At 44.5% G+C, this 13,256-nt stretch overlaps 1 long non-coding RNA gene across 1 annotated transcript; it reads left to right on the top strand.

Annotated features, from left to right (window-relative positions):
- Positions 1 to 5,365: 5,365 nt before the first annotated feature.
- LOC124054777 lies at positions 5,366 to 12,762 on the top strand. The gene is made up of 3 exons (XR_006842476.1): positions 5,366 to 5,695; positions 12,204 to 12,294; positions 12,384 to 12,762. It is a non-coding gene; the product is annotated as an uncharacterized LOC124054777 (long non-coding RNA).
- Positions 12,763 to 13,256: the final 494 nt, after the last annotated feature.

The following is a 13,256-nucleotide window of genomic DNA, read 5'->3' on the forward strand; positions in this document are numbered from 1 at the left end:
CGTCCCATTACGCATCCAGTCGTATAATCGGAGTAAAACGAATAGAAGTGAGACGCGTTTCAACAGCATCGGCGTCTTTATTAGTCATCATAACATTCCAACAACACTGAGACGGGCTGAAGTTACTGTGACAGCAAAGTCAGCCTCCTACTGAGTCACTGCGTACAATAAGTGCTTTTATTCTGTAATATCGTTATGCCGTCCAGGTGTTTGTCCATCTGCAGGCTAAGCTGTCATTTGTGAAGCGTCTCCCTTTGCTTTACGCTCAGAGATCCTCTCTGTTTGATGTCCCACTCTGCCGCATGTAATCGCTTCTGTCTGCTTCCTCTCAATCACATCCCAACATTCTCGTGTCACAAACACATTTTGACGTCTGCTCAAACTGATTTGTGGCTTTCATCTTCACATGTGTTTTCCATGAGCAGCGCAGAGATGACTCTACACACTCAATATGTGTGTGTGTGTGTGTGTGTGTGCGTGCGTGCGTGTGTGTCCTCCATGGGAATAATATGAATTTCACGCTGGCTGGACGCTTTTAGAGGACTGACTCTGTCCTAAAGTAGGCTAGTAGTGCAATGCCTCCACTTGCCTCCAGCATGGACTGAGCACTTAATGTGTGTGTGTGTGTGTGTGTGTATGTATGCACACACACACACACACACACGAGGATGACACACATGTAAAATGTTGGTCAAGGCACTGTCTCACATTTTCTGTCTCCTTTGTCTCTTTGACTGACACACATGCAAACATGTTCACACACACACACACACACACACTTACAACAACAGCAGACCACTGCACAGACCCAACCACTGACAGAGAGCGTCCACATCTGTCCACATCTGTCAGCTTCGTTTACAGTGTCCCGCATGCGCGTGCCAAAAGTGGCGTCGTCGCACTTCCTGCGCCTCTCGGCACAAAGCAGGGAAAGTGAAAAAATGAAAATATGAGGATCAGAGACAATATGAGGAGTGCACGTAGAACATCGAAGCTGGAGTACAGGTGAGTGTGTGAGGCGAGTCACCTGACATGCTGCTCAGAAGGCCCGCGATCTCTGTGAGAATCTGAGGTTTTTCTTTTATTGTCAGCGTCTGACCACTAGATGGCGATAACGACCAGAGGATAATCCAGAGCAGCCGACACACACACACACACACACACACCACTGCCTCATAAACATTTGATACTGTAATATGAACCTGCCTCTTTCTGTCCATACTCACCATCTGCCACACACACACACACACACACACACACACTTTTCACTTTTCCATCCCTCGTCTCCTGTCCCCTCCTTCTGCCTCTCCTCACCCGTCTCACATTCTGTCTCTCTCTCTCTCACACACACACACCCCTAACCTGCCTGACACAGCAGCATCTGGCGTCTTTATGCTGTTGCCTCCCTCCTGAGACACACACACACTTTCTCACACACACCCCGACAGCCTTTTCTCTCTCATCTTATTTTTCCACTGCAGCAGCGAGTGTGTCGTCCTGCATCACACTCGGCCAGCAAGAAACATTTTGAAACATCCAGCCGACGAGACGACTAAACAAAACACTCATTAATAAAAAATCTCTCCAGCTTGAATCCCTGAATAAAACTGCTGCTGAAGTGAACAGACTGAGCTGAAAAGTCTCGGCTAAGACGCGAGTCAGAAGGCCACGACTTTGTGTTTCTGGTCAAGCTGTCTGTCCACTGGTTGGAGCTACAGAAAGACAAAGTCCACACGTTCACCTCAGAGCTGAAGCCTTCAGGAAGGCTGAAATGTGATGAAGCTCTGATTCGCCGGATTACAATAAACTGTTACAATGAAATGATATTAAATACAGTCTGGGTGTGCTGCCGCAGCGACTCGGCTCCAGCAGCAGCAGAGGAAGAAGAAGAAGAAGAAGAAGAAGAAGAAGAAGAAGTTTTTATTGTTTGTCAGCCTCCTTCAAACTTCTTCTGAACTCTTTCAGCTCACAGCAGAAATTTGTACCGACTGGACGGCTGAAGACCGAAAGACGATCACAAACTAAACCTCACTGCTCTCTTATAGCAGATGAGCTTCGACCTGCACAGGCTGGACGACGTCCTGATGTTAAAGGGACAGTCCGCCTCCTAAATCAAAAAACAGATAATTGGTGAACTGTCCCTTTAAGTCCCCTCGAGCCCCGAGGGAAAATAAACGCTTGTTACAAAGACTTCATCTCGTATTCACGGCTAAGCAGAGACGAGATGCAGCGTGATGACGAGGGGACACGATGTGGAAAAAGAAGGAGATCTGATCACACACACACACACACACACACACACACACACACACACACACACAGTGTCAGTGTGTACTGAGGAAGGATATGCTGGAAAAAGCTGGACGGAACAGAGCAGGCAGGACAGGTGCAAACCATTAACCACTGCATGGAAAGTCAAATAGCAGGGCTGAGTGTGTGTGTGTGTGTGTGTGTGTGTGTGTGTGTGTGTGTGAGTGTGTGCGTGTGGAGATGTGTTACTCATGTTGTGGAAATATAAATCTGTTTACTTACTTCCTTTATCTGTTCATTGTGGCGACCTGCTCTCCTTCTGACCACAAAACAAACGTGAATAATTAAATTTTAGGGCGAACGTTCGGTTTAAAGTCTCCTGCAAACGCGTGCGAGTCGGCGTGACGCGACACAAATTTATTACCTGAGACTTTCTGCGCCCTGATCCGGTAAGCTCCGCCCACCTGCTCCACTCTGCAGCTCAAAACAAACACCGTGACCAATTTTAGCATCGGCCTCTCCTCTGAAATCCTCTTAGCGTTTTCCATCACTGCAGCCTCTTCGGGTTTGTGTCCTGAAATCAAACGTCTCAATGAGAAAACTTACTTCCTGTTTACAGAAGAGTTTTTCTGCGTGATTGATCAACCTGCCTGATTAACGTACCGCCACAGACTGACAGACGGGAACTTCAATTGGGGCAAAATGATGGAATAAAACGAGAATAAAGCGTGAGGATTTGCTGCTCGTCTCTGTTTTATTTCCCCGTAAAAGGAAGACGTTTGGGTTTTTCGACCGACATGTTCGAGTTAAAGAACAGCGGATCGATGGAAAGGACAGGAAGTGCGATCAACAGCCAGAACAACCTTTACTCGCAGCCCAACGTCAGCGAGAACTCGGTTTTCGACTGCGAAATGAAACAGTGAAACAATGAACTTCTTTCACAACAACCTCCACAAAGCTTTATCATCTTTTCTGTCACAGTGATGGATGACCTTCGCCGTCTGAACGGCTTCCTGTGCCGAATGGCGGCCGATTGGGCCCCTGCGTCATTAAGCCGAACTGATTTTAAGACATATCTCTGATTGTGGCGGCCGTCGAACTGAACACTTAAGGAAATGGAGAAATATAAAATGGATCAGGAAGCAGTTGGCTGGTTAATGGGAATAATGGAGGTCTGATTGTGATGATGTGATGTGGGAAAGCTGGGAGAAAACTGATGACCAGAGATCCTATCGACTGGGAAAACAGACAGGCTGCTGGGCTCTCGCTCTTTCTCGTCACGTTTCCTCACAATGTTTTCTTTCTTTCGTGTTCCCCACTTTCTTCCCTTCTTTATTCATCCTTTATGCGTCATCCTTCACCTCCTTTCTCGCCATCATTTTTCTTGCTCTTTCTCTTCTCCTCGTTCTCTCTTCCTCTACTTTCATATCTTTCACTTTTTCTTTCTTTATCTCCACATCCTGTTACCAGTCTTTCCGCCCCTCCATTTCATTTTCCTTGTTTTGTTTTTCATTCTTTCTTTATTGTCCTCACTTCATCCCTCGTTCCTTCTTATCACCCATGAATCTCTCTTCTCTCCTCTTTTTTCTCTTTATTTCACTTTCCGCAGTGTTTGTATTTATTCTGGATTTTTCTCTCCTCCTCCCCCCCAGGTTCCCTCCATCGCCCTCCCTCTCTCCTTCCTTCATCTCGTCCTCCTCCACTTGATCTCTCCATCCACCCCTTCCCACTTCTTTTCTGTTTCTGTCTGACTTCTTGACTCTTTTCCTTTTCCTCTCTTCCTCTTTTGTTCTCCTCTTCCTTTCTCTCTAAGCTCCTTCACCTCCTCCTCCTCCTCCTCTCTTCTCCATCCCTCCCTGTTTTTCTGGACTCTCTCCTCCTCTGTCACCCTGCCGCTCTGCTTTTCCAGCCTCCCTTTCCAGCTTCCTCTCTTTCCTGCCTTTTCCAGCTCCTTCTTCTTCTCCTCATCATCATCCACTTCATCCCTCCATCCCCGCAGCGCTGATGGATGCAGAGGATCCTCGATGGTTAATCGCCTGCTTCAATTACATCCACTTACAACGCGACTCTATCTCAAACCCCGTCGTCAGCCTCGAGAGGCTCACACACACACACACACACACACACACAGACAAGTACAGCAGAAATGCAGCGCACGTGAAGCCACATAGTTGCACAAAAACATACAGTGTTTTACATACAGTAAGCTGATTTAGTCACGCCCCTTTACACCTCAATCCTCCAATCACAGCAGAGCAAAAAGTCTCCTGGCGTGGTGGAGTACAAACCCCTGACGTTTCCCTTAAGGGTACCCAGGATGTACTGTACTCATACTAAACTCATATACGCTGACTTACAGGTATGCACATGGCGTCCTTGTTTGCCTTTGTGTCCCGACACAGAGAGCTTAATTTGGTGGAAAAGAGGATGAAAAGAGGCAAAGAGAAAAAAAAAGGGACAACGTAAATGAAGCACACACACACACACACACAAAAAGTCCTCTTTTATCTTGTGCAACAGGCAGGGTTAGGAAATGAGACGAGTGGTTTTTGTCTGAGAGGGCAAAGCAGAAAAAGGGATTTGTCTCAAAATGCAGCTGTGGCAACAGGCTCCCAGTGTGTGTGTGTGTGTGTGTGTGTGTGTGTGTGTGTGGCTGAACGAGATACTGAAACAGAGACATCCTCGCGTCTGTTCTTGACTGATGAGAGCTGAAAATAGGATTTGTCTGTGAAACAGAAGAGGACGGCTGTAAGCCAGTTAAGACGACTGAAGAGCCCATTTCACACCGAGGAAATGGAAGTCAGTGTGAAACGTTTGTTGAAGGGTTTCGCTTTGACAATTACAGAGATTAAAAGGTGCAGATTTTAATACGAGTGTTTCACAGACACACACACACACACACACACACGAGTGTTTGATACCGTGGTGCAGACAGAGCTTGAAACTAAGTGTGCTTTAAAACGGCCCAAGCCAATGTTTAGCTACTGTATTTTATTTCATTTCATATAAAAAAAAATAATAATAAAAAATGACTGCTGCATTAAAGCAAAATTCGGAAACTATTTTGATGGCACGTTGGCTTGTAATCGGCCGTCTCTGTCTCAGGTCTCAGATTGTTTCTGGACTATGCTAGTTAAGTTAAGCGAGCAGGTGGGATCAAACAAATGGATCCTATTGTATGTAACCTGATGTCCTCCTGTTGCTGTGCCTCTTCCACCTGTCATTTACGGAGTTTACTGAAAGCAGCCTGTGACTGCGATCTACCGTAGCTGCACGTTAGCCCTGTTAGCTGCGCGCTAACAGCACCAGGACCAGAGCTGGGCCAGCAGGCCACAGAACGAGGCCCGGCAGCCTCCATGGACAGCATGACAGAGGACGAGAGACCGAAGACGACGCTCAGAGAGGAAGCTGGACAGGAGTGGCTTTTAGTCACTGCCTCGAAGTAGTAAGTAATATTAGCTAAATTGCTAAGTTATGTTTCATGTTGTTAGCTAAGCTAGTTAATAAGCCGGCTCTGACTTCTACAAAGTTTTGCTTAAACATGCATGTTGGATTTCACTGATGAACGTTTTAAAAGCTTGTAGACTTGCAAAATATGTCCAGAATTCAATGGTACCTCCAAAAATATAAGGACAACATCTGACCAGAGAAGCTGCTAAACTGCTGCTCACAACACTGTTAGCCGTAGTTATCTTTGGCTGCAGCAACCGTTAGCGACCGTTAGCTCAGTTAGCCGTGGAGCTAGTGGACTGTGCCTCAAGAACTTGAAATTATAAAACATTTAATAACATTCAGTAAATGATGAAATATTAATCTAAAGGGCTAAATTCCTGCAGGATGTTTTTGAAGCTTGAAAAAGGTGAAATAAAGCCAAATATTCGACAGTAAAGAAAGAAAGAAAGAAAGAAAGAAAGAAAAAGGAAGCGAGAATGTGTGAAAGACAAAGATGGAAGTCCTTAAAGTGATTAAAACACAGTAAAGCTGACACAAATTACATGTCTGACCTTAAATTTATATTTAAAATCCCAGATTAAAACAAGTGTGTGTGTGTGTGTGTGTGTGTGTGAGGGGTGGTGTTAAAAGGATTGGAGTACATCTCATTATTACAGTGGAAGGGTTTAATCATAGTTTCTAGATGGTGTTTTCCGCTCGGTTAGCTTTCTGTCACTCACATCCTACAAATTAGACGTTAGCTAAGAGACATTCGTTCTTAATGCACTCATCCTCACTCTGATCTGCTCATCCTTTAGCTCTTCATCCAAAAAAAATTAGCTTAGTTTCTTCAGCTTGTATTCACATTTTTCTGTCTTTCTCTTAAAATACTCGTCATTGTCTATAACCTTGTTTCTCTTGTCTCATCTCAATATCTATAAATGGATTTCCAATTTCCATATTTGGTGCTAAACTCACATTGTTGAATTTTGTTTCTCACAAAAATGTTCCCTTTGTTGAAAATTTAAATATCTTGCATGATTTTTACTTAATTTAAAGAGACCCCTCCCCCCACCTTTTGTTCATAAAACTGATTTACAGCAGCAAATACATTTGTAAGAAAAATGTAATGTAAATAAAAAGGACAGAGAACATAACAGTAAAAATATTCAGTCAAAACTTGTTTCTCATTTGTTTTCTAGAACAATTAACCAAAAAAATCAAAGTGCACAAAAATGTTCTTCCTTTCTTGATTAAATGACTTTATCCTTGAATTTTCTGTACTATAAAACTTAATTCTTTCCTCTCTTCACCTCCATTTATCTCCCAGCGTTTCTACCTGCTCCTCCTCATTTTGCTTTTCTCCGTCCTTTTGTGATTTCATTTGTGTGCGAAGGTGCAGTGAAGGAATTCCCCTGATCTTTCCCTTCCGTTACTCCCTCCATCCATGTCTAATCATTTACACACTCACTCACACACACACTTTCCAGGACTCGGATGGATAGATTGGGATGAGCAGAGGAACATCGGGAGTGTGAGGAGGTGGAATATATGAGCCGTGTTAACTGGCAGCTCTTTAAAGAAACACATTCCTCTTTACTTCAGCTTTAAAATTGTCTGTTTGCCTGTTTTGCATTCATCATGCGTCACATCTGGGCTCATCCTCTAACCTCCGTACCTGACGTTTTAAAGCTGCTGCGTGAGGCGTTTCAGTGCCGATAAATCATTAACAAGTTCATTCAGCGACATTAACTTAATTAAGGTAAACAGGATCGTTCCTGTGCAGCGGGAGTCTTTCTATCCGGTCCACATTTCAAGACAAACTCACAACAGGACACAGCTGGTAAATCCTTCAAAGCTCAATATCCAATAATGGCTTTTTTAACATGTAAACTAAAATTTCAACATGAGAAAATAAAATAATTATTTACTATTTATTTGTGTTTAAGTTTACTACTTATTCCCACATGTGAAATTTAGCATTTTCACATGTGGATCACATAAATTCGTACACATGCGACTGCCTTTTTTCCCCTCTCATTTTGAGGGCAAAACTTGCAAAAAAGTATTTCTAAAAACATTAGCGCACATCACAACTTGTGTGCAGGCAGCTGTCAGGACGGAGTCGTTTTCTCTACGCTGCAGGCGCAAGCAATGTAAAAACCCACTCCACCTGAAGGCATCGTCAAATTCAATGAACCCGAGTAACTTAAGAGTTAAGTTTGAAGTCCCACGTTTTATTTTTTTTCAACCAGAACAGCATAAAGAAAAGAAGATTTACTGCATTACAGTAAAGTTAGAGACAAACAGCATCGCTCAAACATAATCAAATCTTCAGAAAACATCCTCTTTGATTTATTGACAAGATCAGTGCTGTGACAGCCAATCAGCAACGGCCTCGCAAATTCTATTAAAATAAGAATATGGATGAACTTTTAGGTATTTAGCTTCGTTCAGCATCGTGTCACTTTCTGCTGTGTGTGTGTGTGTGTGTGTGTGTGTTTTGCCTTTTACCAGGCATCTTAATGACGGCGCTGCTGAATCAGCAAAACAGTGTACAAAGTGAAGAGGATGAAAGATGGAGAGGGTGGAGGGGGGGGGGCGATGGAGGGGAAAGAAAAGATGAACAGCAGACATAAAGAAAAGAGAGAAAAGGTGAAAAAGTGAGAAAAGGATGCCAGTTAGGAAACAAGGAAGGAGGAAACAAGAGGGGAGAGGAAACATAGGGACAAAAGATGTGAGAAAAATGTTAAACACAGATTAAAAGGTGATTATTGGTTAAGATTAAAGAACATAGAAGAAGAAGAAGAGGGGGAGGACTGCGGTTGAAGAATTTGCTTGTTTTTGAGGGATTTCGAGGTGCTGCAAAATATTTCATGCCCGTGTGTGTGTGTGTGTGTGTGTGTGTGTGTGTAAACAATGGAGTTGATTAGGCGTTGCATGGCAGTGACAGCGCTGAGGGGAGATGATTAATGATTCTCTGTTTAATGTGATTAGTCCATTAATACCTCCTGTGATGGCTCAGACTGGCTAACGCTGGGGAAAGGTCAGCACACGCGCACACACACGCACACACACACACACACACACACGGCTGTAACGGATCATTAAGGAGGTCAAAGACAGCAGTGCGTCTGTAGTTTCCTGTTTGAGAGTCACTAGTATTTTCAGTATTTTGTTCTCTGTTTAATGTCAGTTTTCTATTAATGCTGCTGCACACGCTGTAAAAGGAGCACTTGACTAAAAAATGAAAATTCAGTCAGGATCCCCTCAAACCCTGTGCTGATGGAAAAGGAAGTCAAACAAACAACATCATTAATTCTTCTTCTGCCTGCATGTATGTACACATACGCGCTCGTACTGCACATTATGGTCACACTGTGTATATCTGAGTGTACTAGTGCTCCTATAATGTACTTTACTCTGCACTTAATTGTCTTTTGCCCTTTTGCTGCCGATGCTTAACTGTATTTGCACAATACTTTGCAATGCCAAAGGGGGCTAAGGAGGTCGAGCTGCTTGTCCATTAATCAGAAGGTTGGCGGTTCAATCCCAGACTCCGGCTGCGGGCCAAAGTGTCCTGGAGCAAGAAACTGAACCTCAGATTGCTCCTGATGGCTGTTTCAAAGCTGTGTGAGTGCTGGGCTGAGCAGCATGGAAGTGCCGGATCGCTCCGGGTCTGCACCCTGCCTGGCAGCCTCTGGTCCACTATGTGTACTTAATTTGGTGGAGTTTTTCCAGTTGTTCGAGTGTCAGTGCAGGTGAACTGCTCCTTTGTCCTCCTCCTCTGTGGACTTTGACCGGAGCAGTCGGAGCGTTTGGGCTTTGTTACGAGGAGCTCACATTCTTCTGTTAGCGCCCAGGTGAAGTTCCAGCTTTCAGTCAACCCATGACGTACGACAGCGTGTGAGAGAAAATCAGACAGTTCTTCTTCTTCTCCTCCTCCTCCTCCTCCTCCTCTCTGGCATTTTGAAGGAGGGAAACATAGCGGCGGTGCCAGTTTCTCTCCATGGAGATCCGTGTGTTTACCAACAGAGACGCCGAGCCAGCACGGCACAAACACAAGAATCACAAGTCGGGCAAACACATTCCATTTGTAGATTTATTTTATCTTTTTTAGCAGTAAAATGTCTTTATAGCAAGTTAAACTAATCAACTGTGAAAGTGATCAATAGTTAACATTGTGTTGGCGTATTCTGTGTGTGTGTGTGTGTGAATGAGTGTTAATCTAACCAGTGTAGTTAATATGTTGTTCTCATACTCTATTAGCCACTGTTGACAGCTGATGATTGATCTTCTCATCATTTCTCCCTCCAACACCCTGCGGTGACTCTGTGTGTGTGTGTGTGTGTGTGTGAGAGAGAGAGAGATCTGCAGATGTGTGTGCGTGTGTGTTTAACCCTGATTTCATGTCTGTTTTTGGATGAAATCTTGTGCAGTGTTGTGTGTTCCAGCTCCTGTGTGTGTGTGTGTGTGTGTGTGTGTTATGTTATCGCTGTTAAAGGTACGACAGTGATGCAGTCAGAAGATTATCTTCTTTACCCGGTCAAGATAATCCACAGACTTTGTTGTTAATCGCTTTCATAGTAGGAACTATTTTCTTGGCACCAAACCACATGGTATCACTGCACTGAAGGAAACGCGTTTCGGATCTGAGAACGAATCATTCGGTCCCGCATACGACCAGCGGCCACTCGCGCTAAACCACTCTGATCCACGGCGGTTTCGTTTTTGGGAAACGTTTCCCGAGCAGAGAAAAGTGATTCATACGTCTGATGTTTGTTTTCAGATGTTGAAACTGCTCAGAGGTTGCCGGACGCGGCGTCCAACGTGATCCCTGCATTTGGCGTTTTACAAAAACTGAGGATCACAATGAGGCGGAGAGGAAGAAACCAAAACCATTAAAGACTGCTTTGTTGTGGTGGACATCGGCTAGGACACAAACGAACAAAAATTCATGTTGACATAAAGATAAAGTGTCTCCTGATGGACCGCTGTAGGACAGACTCTGCTTTGTGGCCATCTTGAACAGCAAATCCTCGTTCAGAAGGTTCCCGGCTTCATAAAGGGTTAACAAAAGTCCACGTAAAATTTGTCCTAAATCATCTCGTGCCAGATGAGGTGCTCAGGTCTGCAGCGGACTCACTTTGTGATTCCAGCTGATAAGATGGGGCCTGTTTTCATCTTTAAAGTCTCACCTGCTGCAGGTTTAACCTTCCAGCCGGCAGTGTTTTATTGAGCGTACCTTCAGCGAGGCCTTGCAGGGTCCTGGGAAAGCCTTGGCAGCCTAACACAGCCAGTAACTCACTCCAGCACCTCAACAATGCTGCTAGGACTCAATTATTTTCCATCTTTGTTGCGTCCCAGCCCAGAGTCGGTGCAACGGCGACCCGTCCAAGTTCGGCCGGCCATAAAAACGTCACTTCTTCTCGCCTCTTTTACATTGGACGGCTTAAAGGCCCCTTCAAAGCAGATCAATCACCAAAGCCTGACTGGGGAAATTGAAGCGGAAACGCCTCGCGCGGCGCCTTTCAAGTTGGCAACCGGCAAAGTTTTTCGGCTAACGAAGCTGTTATCTATATGAGAAAAGTTAAGCCATACGTTGAAATGCATATCTGAGGCGATCGCAATTTCAAAGAGTCACTGGCGCTTATCCAATCACACAGCAGTCAGTTCCTCTCCCCCTCCTCCCTCCCTCCCCTCCTCACCCTCCTCTTTCTTTTTCATTTTATCTATACCTCTCACACGTTCCCTCGATCCCACTTCCTCCCTCTTCTTCTTCTTCTGTTTCTGCTCTTTTTCTCTGAATTGGATCCATGTTTTGCTATCACTTCTCTCTCTCTCTCTCTCTCTTTATCTCTGTTGAAGAGTGTTGATCCCTTCCTCGCTCGACAAACCACAGCGTCAAGCTCGCCAACACACACACACACACACACACACATGCACACACATGCATTTTAATTAATACATAGATTTAAATTGCGATGCCTGTGTGGTGAAGTGATATACACCCCCGCTGGTTAAAAGTCTTTTTTATTGCTTAATCAATGTTGAAATTAATATGATTTAACTCCCGACCCCTCGTTACACATATACACCCACCCACCCTACACACACACACACACACACGCACAGATAGACACACACACATGTCTGCTGGGTTATTAATTATAACACTAATTAACCTACAACTAATGATTTGGCCTCTGTGAGTGTGTGTGTGTGTGTGTGAAAGAGATGGAGAAATTAAGTGAGTGCTTGCATTTAAATGTGTGCGTGTGTGTTCGTGTAAATATATGTTAATTTGATTCCGAGATATGATGGATTATAGGGGCTTACGATAACGACAGTGAAACTTCTCTTCAAAGCTCCCAGTTCGTTTCCATAATTCCGTTTGGCACTCGGATCAATAAAGTTTGTTGCGAGTCAAATTTAAAACCGAGCCCTGGTCCAAACGCTTTTCATTCTTCCTGTGCCATTTCCCTGTCCCTGCTGATTTTTATTTTTTTATTTACTTTGAGGGAATGAAAACTGCAGCACCACCTGGGGACCCCGAGCGAGCACCACCCTGCCGCCTCCCAGCAGCTTTGGTTTTGATTCGTTCGACTGAAGGTATTTCTCACGCTGATTGTTTCTGTTTAATGTTCACTTCTTAACCACTTGGTGATTGACTCTCTTCCCAACACATTGTTTCACTGCAGCGAAGGAGTCCGGAGCTTTTGCTCAAGGGCATTTCAATAGCAGGTTCTTCAAATGGTTTTCCCATCAGATACTCAGCGTTTCACATTTTAGAGGCTCTGAAGTGTTTTCCAGCGGGGGATCTGAACCAGCGACAGACCAGCCATAAGCTCAGACAGGGTTTATTTTTACAGATACAGTACACTCATGTCTTGACTCTACACTGGGGAGGAGTATGTCCTACTGATGCCATGTCAGTAAAGCAGGCAGCGTGAACAAATGAAGACTGCTCTGCTATCTGTTGATAAACTATACAGACAAAAGTATCCAGACACCTCTTCATGGGGCTGTTCCTCAGGGTTTGTTCTCGGCCCCTGACTTCCAGTGAAGGGAAATCTTAATGCTTCAGCACACCAAGACATTTTGGACAATGCTATGCTTCCAACTTTGTGGCAACAGTTTGTTGAAGGCCCTTTTCTATTCCAGCATGACTGTGCCCCAGTGCACAAAGCAAAGCTCCATAAAGACATGGTTGGATGAGTTTGGTGTGGAAGAACTTGACTGGCCCACACAGAGCCCTGACCTCAACCCCATCCAACACCTTTGGGATGAACTGGAACGGAGATTGTGAGCCAGGCCTTTTGGTCCAACATCAGTGTGTGACCTCACAAATGCTCTACTGCATGAATGGGCACAAATTCCCACAGAAACACTGTTGTGGAAAGCCTTCACAGAAGAGTGGAAGCTGTTAGAGCTGCAAAGCTGTCTGTGTGTTTACAATGAGACGCCATTAAAGTCCCTGTTGGTGTGATGGACAGCTGTCCCAATACTTTTGTCCATATAGTCTGTCAAATGTAAGACTGCAGTATGCAGTATGAAACTGTTTGATTTATTTT

This window comes from Scatophagus argus, chromosome 23 (genome assembly GCF_020382885.2).
Source record: "Scatophagus argus isolate fScaArg1 chromosome 23, fScaArg1.pri, whole genome shotgun sequence".
NCBI classification, from domain to species: Eukaryota; Metazoa; Chordata; class Actinopteri; family Scatophagidae; genus Scatophagus; species Scatophagus argus.